This window comes from Dermacentor silvarum, chromosome 2 (assembly GCF_013339745.2).
Source record: "Dermacentor silvarum isolate Dsil-2018 chromosome 2, BIME_Dsil_1.4, whole genome shotgun sequence".
Classification (NCBI taxonomy): domain Eukaryota; kingdom Metazoa; phylum Arthropoda; class Arachnida; order Ixodida; family Ixodidae; genus Dermacentor; species Dermacentor silvarum.
Genome location: NC_051155.1, coordinates 63,592,937 through 63,609,851, shown reverse-complemented (window position 1 = coordinate 63,609,851; position 16,915 = coordinate 63,592,937). Strand labels below are relative to the sequence as shown.

The window sequence follows — 16,915 nt, the reverse complement described above, 5'->3', positions numbered from 1 at the left end:
GCTCTGGGCTCTCGAGCTATCGGCTGATCTGGCCAGCGCTGCAGCTATCTTTTGTAAATATACTTGTAAATAGTCTGCTGTCCTTAATTCTTCGTTCGCGTAACAATATAACATCCGCGTTGTCTACCGGTCGGGCCGAAAGCACTCCGACGCCGATGCGCTTTCCCGATCACCGCTACCTTCCGATGTGGCTTCCGTGTCAACGCCCTTCGCATCCATGTCGACGATCAACGTCGCTGATATGCCGGCCGAGCAGCGTAAGGATCCCCTGCTTTCAACTATGCTGAATTTCCTGCACGATCCCTCCGTCACACCCTCTTCTCGAACACTTCGTCGCCAAGCCGCTCACTTTGCTGTCCACGACAACGTCCTTTACCGCAGAAATTATTTGCCTGATGGTCGCAAATGGCTGCTTGTGATACCACGACACATGCGTACTGACATATGCGCTTATTTCCATGACGCTCCTCATAATGGTCACGCCGGCGTTCTGAAAACGTACACTCGGCTGAGGCAGCGTTTCTACTGGCACGGCATGTATCACTTCGTGCGCCAGTACGTACGCGCTTGCACGGCGTGCCAAAGGCGTAAAATTCAACAGCGCCCTCCTGGTGAGTTACAGCCGCTCCCCTGCCCGGCCCGGCCATTTGATCGCGTCGGCATAGACCTATACGGGCCACTTCCCTACAGTTCCTCGGGTAACCGATGGATAATTGTAGGCGTCGACCACTTGACGCGCTACGCCGAGACTGCCGCACTTCCGGCGGCTTCTGCGCGTGACGTTGCCTTCTTCATCTTGCGGAACTTCGTTCTTCGACATGGAGCACCACGCAAACTGCTCAGCGACCGGGGGCGTGTGTTCCTGTCCGAAGTAATACAAGCCCTTCTCGCTGTATGCAGCATCGTTCACCGCAAGTCTACCGCCTACCACCCGCAAACGAACGGCTTGACAGAGAGGTTCAACCGCACACTCGGTGACATGTTGACTATGTACGTTGCCTCGGACCACAGTAACTGGGACACTGTTTTGCCGTTCGTCACGTATGCCTATAATACCGCCACACAAGCTACCACTGGCTTTTCGCCATTCTTTTTGTTATATGGCCGCGAGCCCTCGTGTACAATGGACACCCTGCTCCCATACCGACCCGACGCTTCTCAATGCACGCCAGTGTCTGAAGCCGCCAAATACGCAGAGGACTGTAGGCAGCTCGCCCGTACCCTTACGACCGCCGCCAAAGGTCGCCAAAAGCTGTGGCATGACAGTGACGTGCCTACACCACATTTTCCGCCTGGTTCCCTTGTTTGGTTGTGGATCCCACCTCACAGCCCTGGCCTTTCAACCAAACTTCTTGCACGCTATGATGGTCCCTACCGCGTCATCGACCGTACCTCGGCTGTCAACTACGTTGTCGAGCCTGTGACGCCATCACACGACCTTAGACATCGCGGACGTGACACGGTTCATGTCAGCCGACTTAAGCCATACTATGACCCCCTGATCCTACCTACGCCGTAGGTCGCCAGGATGGCTCATCTTCTCTCCCGGGGGCCATTGTAGTGAAGAAGAGGAAGAAGTGCTCTTGCGTCTGTCGCTGTGCGCACCATCAGCGTTCGTGGACTGCCTCGATTGCGTGAGACGTCTAATAAATCGTCATATCACACCCTTATCAGTGCAAAACAATTATGAAGTAGCAAAAGCATCCGCCCAACGTGGGGCTCGAACCCACGACCCTGAGATTAAGAGTCTCATGCTCTACCGACTGAGCTAGCCGGGCTCTGCCTTCGTTCGCTCCTACACAGATTTACATGACCACGTTAGCGGCGCAACAGTAAAACATTTTTTTCGCGGATCTAAAATACAAAAGAATTGCTTCAACAAATGCCACCCTTATCAGTGCAAAACAATTATGAAGTAGCAAAAGCATCCGCCCAACGTGGGGCTCGAACCCACGACCCTGAGATTAAGAGTCTCATGCTCTACCGACTGAGCTAGCCGGGCTCTGCCTTCGTTCGCTCCTACACAGATTTACATGACCACGTTAGCGGCGCAACAGTAAAACATTTTTTTCGTGGATCTAAAATACAAAAGAATTGCTTCAACAAATGCCACCCTTATCAGTGCAAAACAATTATAAAGTAGCAAAAGCATCCGCCCAACGTGGGGCTCGAACCCACGACCCCGAGATTAAGAGTCTCATGCTCTACCGACTGAGTTAGCCGGGCTCTGCCTTCGTTCGCTCCTACACAGATTTATATGACCACGTTAGCGGCGCAACAGTAAAACATTTTTTTTTTCGCGGATCTAAAATACAAAAGAATTGCTTCAACAAATGCCACCCTTATCAGTGCAAAACAATTATGAAGTAGCAAAAGCATCCGCCCAACGTGGGGCTCGAACCCACGACCCTGAGATTAAGTCTCATGCTCTACCGAATGAGCTAGCCGGGCTCTGCCTTCGCTCGCTCTTACACAGATTTACATGACCACGTTAGCGGCGCAACAGTAAAACATTTTTTTTTCGCGGATCTAAAATACAAAAGAATGGCTTCAACAAATGCAGCCCATATCAGTGCAAAACAATTATGAAGTAGCAAAAGCATCCGCCCAACGTGGGGCTCGAACCCACGACCCTGAGATTAAGAGTCTCATGCTTTACCGAATGAGCTAGCCGGGCTCTGCCTTCGTTCGCTCCTACACAGATTTACATGACCACGTTAGCGGCGCAACAGTAAAACATTTTTTTTCGCGGATATAAAATACAAAAGAATGGCTTCAACAAATGCAGCCCTTATCAGTGCAAAACAATTATGAAGTAGCAAAAGCATCCGCCCAACGTGGGGCTCGAACCCACGACCCTGAGATTAAAAGTCTCATGCTCTACCGACTGAGCTAGCCGGGCTTTTTCTTTCTTTATTGCCGATTGTGACAAGCAAAACAACAAAATACAAATGATAAAAACATCAGCCTACTTTGGCTGACGTAGGAGGGATTAAAATCTTTTCATTACAGCCAAGTCATCGAGTACAGAAATCCATTCGGGCGGTTCAGCTTGCGCCCGATACACTTCCCTAAGGGCCACAACACTTTCAATAAAGTTTTCGCGCGTCGAACGGACGTTAACATCTGCATGTCGCACTTGCATTCGCGTCTTCCACAGACTGTGGAGGCCCAAAAGCATGATTAGGTCAAATGGTACTTCTGCTTCATTTGCGATGGGCAAGAACCTGATGCCATATGGGTCCAGGGGCAAATCTTTTTTGACGGTTCGCTGGAGGACATCCCAATGAAAAATTGGGTCCCAGCAGTCAAGAAACACATGCTCTACTGTCTCAGGCTTTTTGCATAGCAGGCAGTTAATCGTCCATGGGACGAAAATCCCTTTTTCATGCAGCCACGTCTTAACAGGAAGTGTGTTAGAGTGTAACTTAAAGAAAAAGGATTTCACGCATGGGTTAACCGGCATTCTCTTAACTCGCTTCAGAACATCTTGCCCTGGGCCTCCACGGTGAGGTAAACGATAAATAGGAATCGGCAACATTGTGTCCACAAGATTCTTATACAGATTTCGTCTCGAAACATTGCACAAATACTCCATGGAAAAACGCACATGCAATAGCCGGAAAGACAGTACAACCTCTCGCATATACCCACTGATAGCCCCATACATACTCTCACACGATGACACAAGGATTTCTGGGAGATGTCTCTGCAACCTTACTTGGATAGCAGTCCTCAGAAAAGTATCCCTTTGATCTCGGAGGAAAATAAAACGCGACACAACTTGACGCATAAATGAGTGCACAAGGCCAAGCCCTCCCTCCTTAACAGAAACAAACAAGTTGGTACGACTGGTTCTCTCCCAGTTAGACGCCCAAACAAAAACTGCAAAGACACGGTGTATCTTTTGAATACTGGCCCGCGTTGCACACAAAACATTCATAATGTACCACATTTTGGATACAAGGAAAAGGTTACAGACGGAGGCGCGCGAAAACATTGATAATGGCCTACCCTGCCATGCATCTGCTTTATCCCTCGCCCTTGACACTTGCTCATTCCAACATTCATTTGGATCCCAATAATACTGAAGGGGGACACCGAGATACTGCGTTGGCAGACAAGACCATCGCAGTCGCGCGAAAAGATCGGGCATCGTTTCCCAGTCACCATGCCAAAAACCAGAGCTCTTATCCCAGTTTATCAGGCAGCCCGTTTGCTTGCAAAATTCATCAACCACGCTGATCACTTCAGTAATACTGTCTCTGTTTGAACAGAATACTGCAATGTCATCCGCATAAGCGAGGATTTTGACATGTGCTGACTGTAAAAGAAAGCCTGAGATGCGTTCACTCTTGATTACAGCCAAACAGAGTGGTTCTAGGTATGCCGCAAACAGAAGGGGCGACAATGGGCATCCCTGCCTTACTGACGAACGCACTACCAGCTTGTCTGAGAGGTCCCCATTTACAATGATGCGCGTAGTGCAGTTTGCATACGCCATTCTGACGCCTTCTATGATCACCCGTCCTACGTTAGCGTGCTCTAGTATGCAAAAAATAACATCATGTGAGACGCGATCAAAGGCTTTTGCCAGATCTAGTTGCATCATTGCAATTCGATCCCCCAGCGCATCACAGCATTCCAATACCGTACGTGCGACATGTACATTTGTGGCAATGCTACGTCCCTTGATTCCGTAAGTCTGATGCGGTCCAACCAATTTCGTTATCACGCCCTGTAATCTCTTCGCTAGGACCTTCATGTATATTTTGTAATCAACGTTGGTGAGGCTGATCGGGCGATAGGACCCCACCAACAAACGCTTCTCTGGGTCATCTGATTTTGGGATCAACACTATGTGCGACGTGGTGAATGACAGTGGTACTTGCTTTCGTTCATACGCCTCAGTCAAGACTCGTAATAGTAACTGAGCGACTATGGGCTTAAATGTTCTGTAAAACTCGGCACCAAGCCCATCAGGTCCTGGAGCTTTACCATTCTGTAGGTCTTCTATTGCAGCTTCAATTTCGTTTTCCGTTATGGGCATCTCAAGACGCTCCTTTACATCGTGCTCAAGTCTTGGCAGGAGAGACAAAAAATCAGAACAGAAAGCATCACCCATCTCTCTCCCATGGCCAAGAAGGTCGCTGAAGTATACTCTTTAAATACCTGCTGGATTACATTAGCATCGTTTGAAATTTCATCACCGTTTCTTATCTGCCTGATTTGTTTCTGGCAAGCGTATCATTTTTCATCTGTTAAAGCTCGCTTCGTTGGTGTTTCACCGGCCCACAATTTCTGTGCTCTTGCGCGTATAACTGCTGATTTGTACCTATCACTGTCTAATCTTTCAAGCTGGCTTTTCACATCCCTTATATTTTTCGCATATTTTCCAGGCTCGGTACTCTCCATGCTTATTAAGAACTGCAGTTGCTCCCGCGCTGCTTTTTCCTCTTGCTTTTCTTTGTGTCGGTTGAAGCAGCTCTTTTCTATGGCTTTACTTTTTAGCCACTCCTTGAAGTCTTCCCACTGAACCGCAAAGATACTGGACCGCTCCTCGAGCAGCTTCTGCATTTCATCTTCAATGTCCTTTACAAATCCCTCGTCCTCCAAGAGTTTAGCGTTTAATTTCCAGAGATTCCAGTTGAAGCCCGTACTCCTTTCTTTCGCACCAAAACTTGCGATCACCAGGCAATGATCGCTAAAAGCCACAGGTTCAACTTTGTAATCTGTGCAAATGGGTACAAGCTCAACGGATGCGTAAATCCTATCCTGTCTGGCATGGCTATCTCGTTGAAAGTGCGTGTATTGCGGTCTGTTCCCGTAGGTGAATATGCTGCCAATATCCTCTAAGCCATTGTCATGAACCAGACCGTTTAACAATTGTGCGCTCCTATCACGCACAGGCGTACACTTCACTCTATCGGCAGCGGCACACACACAGTTGAAATCGCCCACAAGCAAAAGCAGTTTGTCACAAACAATGTAGGACTCTAGACGGTTAAAAAAAAACGCGGCGTTCGGAGTCTACATTTGGTGAATACACGCATATAATGCGCCAACATAACTTCGAAAACAAAAAGTCTACTACGAGAAGGCGACCACTCGGACAAGAAAAAATTGACTCCACGATGATTCCTAAACTATTGCGGAGAAACAGGACGCATCCACCCGATGTGCCAACAGAATGGCAAACGCAGACATTGAAGTGTGCACGAAATGTGGACACCATACGCTCAGCAGATTCCTCGCTGTCGATCTTCGTCTCTTGGACGGCTACAATGTCCAGATCGTTGTCAGCGAGAAGACGATTAACTTGACATTGACGCCTTCGAGCGCCAAGGCCCCTGACATTGAGAGTCGCTACGCGTAATGCTACGTCAAGTTTCGTCGCCATGCGCTAGGAAAAAAGGCCGGTGACATACATTGCACACCATACTTGATTCCACAGGGAGCACTGTACGGCGTCGCCATTCCTCGAGTCCGTGTGGAGGCGTCGGGAAAAACGGCAGGCAATCCTTTGCCGGCAGTTCCAAAGCAGTGCACACCGTCTAGTGGATACACTTGCCGCCACAACCGGGAAAGAAAACCACATGCACCCACTCACACACGCACAGGAATACACTGCAAGACTACGGAGGCGGTTTGTCCGCCTGCCGTGTCTCGGCCGCTAAGCTGGGCCGCGGTTTTAGGGTAGAGCGCCGAATTCCTGGGGTTTTCGGCGGCGGCTCGTCACTGCCACCACCCGGCTCTTGCTTTTCACCGACGAACTCCTCGCGGGAGTGCTTCCCAGCTGTCAGAGCGGCAGCCTCCTGGCTGAAATCCATGGTCTCGGGGTTCCTAGGCTCCACGTTGTCAGGAGTTTTGTCCGCAGCTGTCGTCTTATCCTCTAGCGTGCCGTCGTATTCCGGCTGAACCTCACGTTGCACTTGCACGGCCGCCGCTACTGCATTGGACGTCGTCGCACTCTGCTTCGTCAGTGGCGTCAACGTAGGCCTATCCCGCGTCGCTGGTTGCCCAGTTTCACGGGCTGCATCCTCCGCATCCGCCTCGTCCATTAGCAGCTCAGACGAGTCTTCACTTGTACCGGGGCCAGCGATGCTCGCATAAGTGCGGGCACATTGGCCCTCTTCGTGGCCGAACCGTCGGCAGGCTCCGCAACGTGGTACCCGACAATCTTTACGGATGTGGCCCGTATTACGACAGCGAAGGCATAACGGAGGCCTACCTGGAACGACGACGAGCGCCAACTCACCGCTAACGTTGAGCTGGTGCGGCAAGTCCTCGAGCTTCACGCCAGCTTTCAGCTTAAGTGTGACGAGCCTCGTTGTGGAGCCCTTCTCTGACATGCCCCGCACACGCCAACGCTCCCGGGAAACTTCGGTGACTTTCCCGTATGACGCAAAGGCGGCTCGTACGTCTTCGTCCGGCACGTTGTGTAGCAGCCAGTGAAGCTTGAGTCGCACGTCCTGGTTCGCGGGATCAATCACCAGGCAGCGGTTTCCTTTCACAAGTACCTCACCGACGCTGACAATCTTCGTTACCGCTTCAGAATCCTTAAGAGTAACGGCCCAGACGTGGCTCATCCGATACGCCCCCAGGGCGATAACATCGGCGAGCAGTTCATGCTGAGCTAACGTGTCCCGGAAATCCTCGACCCGATACGGGCGGGCCCTGATATCGGCGTGCAAAGAAACAGTATTTACAACGAAACGCCCTGTAGGCAGTCCTGGCAAAACAACCGGATATGTACTTTCCTCTTCAGTAGCCCTGTTACCGCGGCCAGGCATGGCCGCTGAAGCCGCTCCTACGGAGCCCGTCATCACACGTCCGTTCACTGCGGTGGCCGGAAGTAGAATCACTGAGCTAGCCTGGCTCTGCCTTCGTTCGCTCCTACACAGATTTACATGACCACGTTATCGGCGCAACAGTAAAACATTCTTTTTCGCGGATCTAAAATACAAAATAATTGCTTCAACAATGCCACCCTTATCAGTGCAAAACAATTATGAAGTAGCAAAAGCATCCGCCCAACGTGGGACTCGAACCCACGACCCTGAGATTAAGAGTCTCATGCTCTACCGACTGAGCTAGCCTGGCTCTGCCTTCGTTCGCTCCTACACAGATTTACATGACCACGTTAGCGGCGCAACAGTAAAACATATTTTTTCGCGGATATAAAATACAAAAGAATGGCTTCAACAATGCCACCCTTATCAGTGCAAACAATTATGAAGTAGCATAAGCATCCGCCCAACGTGGGGCTCGAACCCACGACCCTGAGATTAAGAGTCACATGCTCTACCGACTGAGCTAGCCGGGCTTTTTTTTCTTTATTGCCAGTTACAAGAAATACAGGACTGAAATACATAAAAATAGTCAAATGCTAAAAGGTTTCTCCTGTCTTGGAGAAAGTAATTCTAAATAAATTTTATATTCAAAAGCAATTCTACACAAGGCAGCCAGTGTGGCACAGGTATTCGTGCTTTCTGTTCTTCTACATATCTGTGAATGCTTTCTTTGAAGTATTGGCGAGCTGCTCTGGCGTCAACATCTGCATTTCGGACGGCCATGCGACATCTCCAGACACTGTGCAATACAATGAGCATAATTAAATCATAAGGTACTCCATCTTCGTTATCGATAGCCAAGAATCGGATTCCTTCAGGGTGCAGCGGAAAATCTTAAGGGTCCTCTGTAGAATGTCCTACAGGAATACCGCGTCCCAACACTCTAAAAACACATGGTCAATAGTTTCGTCTCGCTTACAAATTTGGCAGTGTACTCCCCAGGGCACAAAAAGTCCCCTTTCTGCCATCCATGTCTTGACGGTCAGTGTCCCGGTGTGTAAACGAAAGAAAAATGTTTTGACGCCTGGTGGTACCATCATTTTCTTGACACGCTTAAGCACATCCTTTCCTCTTGAGGTACTGTACAAAGATCTATATAGCGGCACAGGTAACACCACATCACACAGGTCTCTGTATAACTTTTTCCGACCCACATCACTTAAGTAGTTTGTAGAAAACCGCACACACAAAAAACGGGTGGACATAACCTCTTTCAAATAACCCCGAATGCATCCGTGGATGCGATCCGTTGAGACAACAAGATCTGGTAGGGCATTACCCAACCGAACCTGGCACAATGTTCGAAGGAAGGGATCTTTTACGTCTCTGAAGAACATAAACCGATTAACTATTTGACGTAGATACAAATGGCCTAACGCCAACCCGCCATCAGGGACTCGCCTAAACAAATTGGTTCTGCTTGTTCGCTCCCATGAGGAGCCCCAAACGAACACTGCAAATATTCTGTGAAGTTTCTGGACATTCATTCTTGAACAATGTATCACTTGCATTACATACCACAACTTACTTATAAAAAATAAGTTGCATACTGTCGCTCTTGCAAAGACTGACAGATTCCAGCCATTCCAGTTATTGGTTTTCTCGCGTAAGTTGCCAATTTCGTTGCGCCAGTAAGGTTCGCTGTCCTGATAATTTTCTAAGGGCACTCCCAAATATTTAACAGGAGTGGTCACGAATCTTAAATTCGCGAAAGTACCTGGCTTAGACGGCCAATAGCCGTGCCAAAACCCCAGAGACTTTCCCCAGTTTACGCAGCTTCCACTTGAAAGACAAAAACTTTCCACAGTTTTAATAACATGCAGAACACTGTCATAATCCGTACAAAAAGCGGCAATGTCGTCGGCATAGGCCAGCAACCTCACTTCTACCTGTTTCAGTTTGAACCCACGTATATGCTCGCTCGCAATAACATGTAGACAAAAGGATTCGATGTACAAACAAAACAGCAATGCTGATATTGGGCACCCCTGGCGCAGAGATTGTAGCACTGGTATGCGCTCACCAACCACTTTATTCACTATTAACTGCGCCGTGCACGAGCTGTACGCCATCGCGACGCCTTCTCTAATAACATGGCCTACATTTACATGGTCTAGTACACACAAGAGAGCGTCATGGGGAACCCTATCAAACGCCTTCTCGAAGTCAATCTGTAGCATGGCTACTCCAGCACCCGTAACATCACAACATTCCAGAATAGAACGTGCCACGTGAGTGTTCGTAGTGATGGAGCGCCCTTTAATGCCGCATGTCTGATGCTTCCCTACAATTTCCGAGATAACAGTTTATAATCTCTTAGCTAACACTTTCATGAAGATTTTATAATCACTGTTTGTCAAGCTAATGGGTCGATAGGCAGTTACATTTCGTAATTTTACTGTATCATCAGATTTAGGTATAAGAATCGTATGCGCAGTAACAAAAGATGGAGGTAGCGACTTAAGCTCGTAAGCTTCGTTATAAATACGCGTTAGAATTGGAGAGACTGTTCCCTTAAATGTTTTATAAAACGCTGCACCAAGGCCGTCTGGACCCGGCGATTTCCCTTAGTTCATGTTTTCTATCGCAAAATCCACCTCTTCATTTGTGATGGGCTGCTCCAAAGCTTCTCTTGTCACATCGTCCAACCGTGTCATCAAGGAAACAAACTCAGGTTTGAAAAGGTCGATATCAACTACGCTGCGAGCAAACAACGCACGATAGTACTCCGAAAACGTTCTAACAATTTCGTCAGTATCCTTAGTGATCACACCTGCACGTTCAATTTCTACTATTTTCTGCCTTCGCGCATGCCACTTTTCCGCCCCCAACGCTCTTTTCGTCGGCGATTCTCCGCTTATCAGCCTTTCAGCTCTTGCGCGTCTTAAGGCACCACGGTACCGTTCGGTATCGATAAGCTCCAGCTTGCGCTTCACCACTCGTATATCGTCCATAAATTCACCCGGTCTGAGCGATTCTTGATTAAGTAGCAGTTGAAGGTTCGTGCGTAGTGTTTTTTCTTGAAACCTTGCTTCTCTAGCTACTGCACTTGAACGTTCCAGTGCTTTTATTTTAACCTGATTCTTTAATAATTCCCATCTTTCTCCCCAATGAATTTTGTTGTTTTCCTTGAGTTTTTTGAATAAATCAGTTATTTGCTTCACAAAAACATCGTCATTCATCAGCTTACAATTCAGTTTCCATAACTGCCAATTAAAATTATTCCTCGAGTCTTCTCGACTTGCTATAGTAAAATAAACTAAGCAGTGATCACTAAAGGAGACTGGCGTAACATGATACTGTTGACACAAAGGTATAATATCCAAAGACGCATATATTCTATCCAATCGGGCATGACTCGATCCTTGAAAATGAGTAAATTGGACGGTTCGCGTACCTTCCAAACATTGCCCTACATCTTCCATACCACCATCATTCACAATTTCTCTAAGAATAACAGTGCTTATGTCATTAAAATCTCGTCTGCTAGTTTTATCTGCTGCAGAAAGCACACAGTTGAAATCACCGGCAATAATGACAAGTTTCTGGCAGTCACAGTATTGATTAACACGCTCGAAAAAGGTTCGCCTCTCTTCCACATTGTTAGGTGCATACACACAAATCATACGCCACTCCTTAGCGGCAAAAAGAAAATCGCAGATGATGAGCCTCCCTGAGTCACAACTTAATGTCGCTTGTATTGATAAGCCCAAGCTCTGGCGCAAAAGAAGGCAACAACCTGCTGACGTCCCTACAGCATGGCTAACCACAGCGTCATAAGACAACGTAAAACGTCGAACCATGTTCCCAGTCTCTACTTCACCATCAACTTTAGTTTCCTGTACCGCCACAATGTCGTGGTCAAACTCGGTCACCAATCGGTACAGCTGACTCTGTTTTCGTTTAGACGCAAGCCCTCGGACGTTAATCGTCGCGATACGTAGCGATTTAGGAATAGAAGCCATAGTGACTATGAAGAAAGGCTGGGAATCGTGGTGGTACTCTCAGCAAAAAGCCGCATGCCAGGGCGTCGTGCCATGGCAGATCTTACGCTACGTTGGCGCTGTAGGCGGCGTTGCCGCCACACTTTTACCGGTGGCCACGTTCGGTCGAGGTCTCAGTGAGGGCCGCCGAACGATAGCCGCCTTGGTTGGTGGTTGCCCTTCGCCGTCGGTGTTCGCCGTTGTCTCGTTGGTATCCTCGTGAGCCCGCTTTGCTGCCACACCAGAGCTTGGTGCTTCTGTGACGTCCATACACGCGGACTTGTCCGCCTCGGCGTCTTCGGTAGCGTCCTCGGTGTTCTTGTTAGGCTCAGCTTTCACATCCGTACCTTGGGAGAGGGGTGGGAACTCTTCTTCGGAAGACTTGCTCTTGTCTGCCCCGTCTACCGTGGTCGGCCCAGAAGACGCCTCGATGCTTGAGGTTTGACCTCCCGCCGTTTCTTCGGCATCAGCTTCGTCCATGAGGTGCTCTGACGTGTCATCACCCCTCAAGGATCCTGCTGCACTTGCGTGGCTTTTCGCACATTGGGAGTCCTCATGGCCATACCGTCGGCAAAGCGCACAACGTGGCACCTGGCAGTCTCTGCGTATATGACCACTAGATTTGCAACGGAGGCAAAGTGGGGCCCTGCCTGGTACAACAATTAGCGCAGGTTCACCGGCCACCTTGATTTGGTGCGGTATGTCGTCGATCTTGAAACCCGGCCCCAACTTCAAGGTAACCGTACGGGTCGCAGAGCCCTTGTCGAGAACGCCATGCGCACGCCACTTTTCTCTTGACACGTCGACCACCTTCCCGTACGGCGATAGCGCGGCACGCACGTCCTCGTCAGCAACACCGTGGAGCAGCCAGTGAATCTTGAAGCGAATACCTCGGTCATTAGGGTCGACTATCAGGCACTTGTGTTCTTTAACCTTCACGTCCTTCGCAGCAAGTAGTTTCTCCGTAGCCGCAGCGTCCTTGAGGGTGATAGCCCAGACGTGGTTCATCTGGTACGCCCCTAACGTGATAACGTCGGCCAGCACACCAAGATGAAGCAATGTGTCCCTGAAGTCTTCCACTCTGTAGGGTCTAGCAGTAATGTCAGCATGCATAAACACTGTGTTTAGCACAATTTTTCCTGTTGGCAGGTTCGGCAGAATAACTTGGTAATCTTCAGAAGCAGCAAAAAACCTGTTCCCGCGACCCGCTGGGGCCGCTGATACTGCTCCGACGGAGCGCGACATTCCGTGACCGTATCGCACGAAAGCCGGAAATGGAATCTGAGCTAGCCGGGCTCTGCCTTCGTTCGCTCCTACACAGATTTACAAGACCACGTTAGCGGCGCAACAGTAAAACATTTTTTTTTCGCGGATATAAAATACAAAAGAATTGCTTCAACAATGCCACCCTTATCAGTGGAAAACAATTATGAAGTAGCAAAAGCATCCGCCCAACGTGGGGCTCGAACCCACGACCCTGAGATTAAGAGTCTCATGCTCTACCGACTGAGCTAGCCGGGCTCTGCCTTCGTTCGCTCCTACACAGATTTACATGACCACGTTAGCGGCGCAACAGTAAAACATTTTTTTTTCGCGGATATGAAATACAAAAGAATGGCTTCAACAAATGCAACCCTTATCAGTGGAAAACCGTTATGAAGTAGCAAAAGCATCCGCCCAACGTGGGGCTCGAACCCACGACCCTGAGATTAAGAGTCTCATGCTCTACCGACTGAGCTAGCCGGGCTCTGCCTTCGTTCGCTCCTACACATATTTACATGACCACGTTAGCGGCGCAACAGCAAAACATTTTTTTTTCGCGGATATAAAATACAAAAGAATGGCTTCAACAAATGCAGCCCTTATCAGTGGAAAACAATTATGAAGTAGCAAAAGCATCCGCCCAACGTGGGGCTCGAACCCACGACCCTGAGATTAAGAGTCTCATGCTCTACCGACTAAGCTAGCCGGGCTCTGCCTTCTTTCGCTCCTAGACACATTCACATGACCACGTTAGCGGCGCAACAGTAAAACATTTTTTTCGCGGATATAAATTACAAAAGAATTGCTTCAACAATGCCACCCTTATCAGTGCAAAACAATTATGAAGTAGCAAAAGCATCCGCCCAACGTGGGGCTCGAACCCACGACCCTGAGATTAAAAGTCTCATGCTCTACCGACTGAGCTAGCCGGGCTTTTTTTTTCTTTATTGCCTACTTGGCATATAAAACAATCATGTACAGTGCATTGTCACATATAAAAGTGCTGTCACATAACTTTCAGCACGTGAGGGGTTAAAAACGCAATCGCTTCATCAAAGACAGTTCTCCGAAAGGGGGTACCACTCCGGCTTCTCATTTTGAACTTTGTACACTTCTCTCAAGTATTCTACACTTTCGATGAAATTCTCCCGTGCCGATCGAGGATTCAGGTCTTCGTTGCGCACGGCCATCCGCGTCCTCCACACGCTGTGGAGTACGAGTGCCATGAAGATATCGTAGGGCACACCCCCTACGTTTTTGACAGGCAGAAAACGGATGCCGTACGGTGTTACGGGCAAGTCTTTCTTCAAGGTCCTCTGAAGGATGTCCCAGAGAAAGACTGCATCACTGCAATCCAGAAATATGTGTTCAACTGTCTCCGGCTTTTTGCAGATGATGCAGTCTACAGACCAGGCAACAAATATGCCTTTTTCTCGCAGCCAAGGTTTGGTAGGGAGTGTGCCACTGTGTAGCTTGAAAAAGAAAGTTTTGACTGATGGTCGCACAGGCATCTTTTTGACTCTGCCTAAAACATCGTCTCCGGGACCTCTTGGGTACAGTGATCGGTAAACAGGCAATGGCAACATGGCTTCTATAAGATCCCTGTACAATTTCTTTCGTGTAACTCCAGAGAGATATTCCATCGAAAAGCGTACTTTTAGGATTTCGAAAGCCCCAACGATCTCGCGCATATAACCCCTTGGTCGTCTTTGTTCGACATGGGCCGTTGAAACAATAAATTCTGGCAAATAATTTAACAACCGCACATGTAACACTCAAGAATTTATCGCCTTGATCGCGTAAAAAAATAAACCCAGCCACGATCTGCCGCAAGAACAGATGGACCAGGCCAAGTCCCCCACTGCGCACAGAGCGGAATAAATTTGTGCGACTCGTTCTTTCCCATGTAGAAGCCCACACAAATACTGCCATCACTCTGTGTAGCTTTTGAACAGCATTACGTGTCATAGATAACACTTGAAGAACATACCACACTCGCGAAACAAGAAATGTGTTACACACCGTTGCGCGCGTAAACATGGAAAAATCTCGACCTCCCCATTTTTGCGTCTTAACGCGTAGGTGCTCTGTTTCATCGTTCCAATATTCTGTTGTGTCCCGGTAGTGTTGGAGTGGTGCGCCTAAGTACTTGTGAGGTGTTACCGTCCAAGTGACGTTTTCGTACAATGAGGGCGTTCTTCGCCAGTTTCCATGCCAGATACCTAGACATTTATTCCAATTAATTCTACTACCGGTACACTCGCAGGATGCCTTGACATCACTTATTGCCACTGTGACACTTTCTTGATCATTACAAAAGACCGCGATATCATCTGCGTAACCAAGCACTTTGACTTCCGCGGCCATCAAGCGGAAACCACGAACTCGTTCATTCTGAAGCATTTTTTGACAAAGTGGTTCTAAATAGATAGCGAAGAGTAATGCTGACGCGGGACATCCTTGTTTGACACTTGATGAGACCGGAATGCTTTCGCTGAGTTGCTTATTGACTACAATCCTCGTAGTGCATCCTGTGTACGCCATTCGTACCCCCTCCAAAACCACAGATCCCACTTTTACGTAGTCGAGAACGCACAGAAGTATCTCGTGAGTCACGCGGTCAAATGCCTTCACGAGATCTATTTGTAGCATCGCTACCCTACTCTCAAAATCCTCGCAGCATTCCAAAATATTCCTTGCAATGTGAATATTCGTCGTTATAGATCTTCCTTTGATGCCGCAGGTTTGATGGGGTCCTACTATTTCTTTAATAACAGTTTGAAGTCGCCTGGCCAACACACATGAAAAGTTTGTAATCAACATTCGCTAAGGTTATCGGTCGATTTGATGCAACAAACAGTTGTTTGGTGGGATCGTCAGTTTTCGGAATCAACACAATGTGCGACCTTTTGAAGGATGCTGGTAACTCTTTCTTTTCGTAAGCCTCATGTAGAACAGCGCATAAGGCTTCTGCCACAACGGTTTTATGTTTCTTATAGAATGCTGCGCTTAGGCCATCTGGACCAGGTGTTTTTCCAGGTGTCATTTTTTCAATCGATGTTTCAATTTCTTTGACAGTGAGAGGTGCCTCTAAATTTGCTTTTAGATCGTCACCGAGTTGTGGCATAAGTGTTAAGAATTCATCCCTGAATGTGCCACTGCCCTCTTTCATGCTTCCTAACAATTCGCGATTATGATCCACAAACGCATGTTCAATCATCGATTTATCGCTTGTGACGACGTTTTGATATTCTATCGCCTTGATTTCGTTTTTAGTTGCATACCTCTTTTCGTCTGCCAGTGCACGTTTCGTCGGCATCTCGCCACACCAAAGCCTCTCGGCGCGTGCGCGCACCACAGCTCCCTTATATCTCTCTACGTCTATAGTCTCCAACTTTCGTTTAACGTCTTTAATTTATTTACTGCGCATGCCCGGTGGCACGCATTCTTGACAGAGTAAAAAATCTAACTGACACTGCAACTGCTTTTCTTCTTTCCTTTGGCTATGTCTTATACAAGATGCCCTTTCGATCGCGTCAATTTTTACCTTTTCTTTAATACACTCCTATATATAAATTAAACTTCCCGTGCTACACTTGAGTAATTTGTCTAATTCAGTGTTAACATTCTCTACAAACGTGTCGTCATCAAGTAGCTTGTCGTTCAACTTCCATATGTCCCAATTGAATCTCTGCTTTTCTTTTTTATTGATGGTAAACATAACTAGGTTATGGTCGCTGAAAGATACATGCATAACACTATAGTCTCGGCACAAGGGAAGTAATGCTGTTGACACGTAGGCTCTGTCAAGCCTCG

The 16,915-nt window shown here is 48.1% G+C and overlaps 11 non-coding genes across 11 annotated transcripts; all 11 read right to left on the bottom strand.

Annotated features, from left to right (window-relative positions):
• Positions 1–1,705: 1,705 nt before the first annotated feature.
• Trnak-cuu (transfer RNA lysine (anticodon CUU)) lies at positions 1,706–1,778 on the bottom strand. Its single transcript has one exon. It is a non-coding gene; the product is annotated as a tRNA-Lys (tRNA).
• A 151-nt stretch (positions 1,779–1,929) lies between these two features.
• Positions 1,930–2,002, bottom strand: Trnak-cuu (transfer RNA lysine (anticodon CUU)). Its single transcript has one exon. It is a non-coding gene; the product is annotated as a tRNA-Lys (tRNA).
• Positions 2,003–2,153: 151 nt separating this feature from the next.
• Positions 2,154–2,226, bottom strand: Trnak-cuu (transfer RNA lysine (anticodon CUU)). The gene has a single exon. It is a non-coding gene; the product is annotated as a tRNA-Lys (tRNA).
• A 378-nt stretch (positions 2,227–2,604) lies between these two features.
• Positions 2,605–2,677, bottom strand: Trnak-cuu (transfer RNA lysine (anticodon CUU)). The gene has a single exon. It is a non-coding gene; the product is annotated as a tRNA-Lys (tRNA).
• Positions 2,678–2,829: 152 nt separating this feature from the next.
• On the bottom strand, positions 2,830–2,902 carry Trnak-uuu (transfer RNA lysine (anticodon UUU)). Its single transcript has one exon. It is a non-coding gene; the product is annotated as a tRNA-Lys (tRNA).
• A 5,128-nt stretch (positions 2,903–8,030) lies between these two features.
• Trnak-cuu (transfer RNA lysine (anticodon CUU)) lies at positions 8,031–8,103 on the bottom strand. Its single transcript has one exon. It is a non-coding gene; the product is annotated as a tRNA-Lys (tRNA).
• A 150-nt stretch (positions 8,104–8,253) lies between these two features.
• Trnak-cuu (transfer RNA lysine (anticodon CUU)) lies at positions 8,254–8,326 on the bottom strand. The gene has a single exon. It is a non-coding gene; the product is annotated as a tRNA-Lys (tRNA).
• A 4,958-nt stretch (positions 8,327–13,284) lies between these two features.
• On the bottom strand, positions 13,285–13,357 carry Trnak-cuu (transfer RNA lysine (anticodon CUU)). The gene has a single exon. It is a non-coding gene; the product is annotated as a tRNA-Lys (tRNA).
• Positions 13,358–13,510: 153 nt separating this feature from the next.
• Trnak-cuu (transfer RNA lysine (anticodon CUU)) lies at positions 13,511–13,583 on the bottom strand. Its single transcript has one exon. It is a non-coding gene; the product is annotated as a tRNA-Lys (tRNA).
• A 153-nt stretch (positions 13,584–13,736) lies between these two features.
• Trnak-cuu (transfer RNA lysine (anticodon CUU)) lies at positions 13,737–13,809 on the bottom strand. Its single transcript has one exon. It is a non-coding gene; the product is annotated as a tRNA-Lys (tRNA).
• A 150-nt stretch (positions 13,810–13,959) lies between these two features.
• On the bottom strand, positions 13,960–14,032 carry Trnak-uuu (transfer RNA lysine (anticodon UUU)). Its single transcript has one exon. It is a non-coding gene; the product is annotated as a tRNA-Lys (tRNA).
• Positions 14,033–16,915: the final 2,883 nt, after the last annotated feature.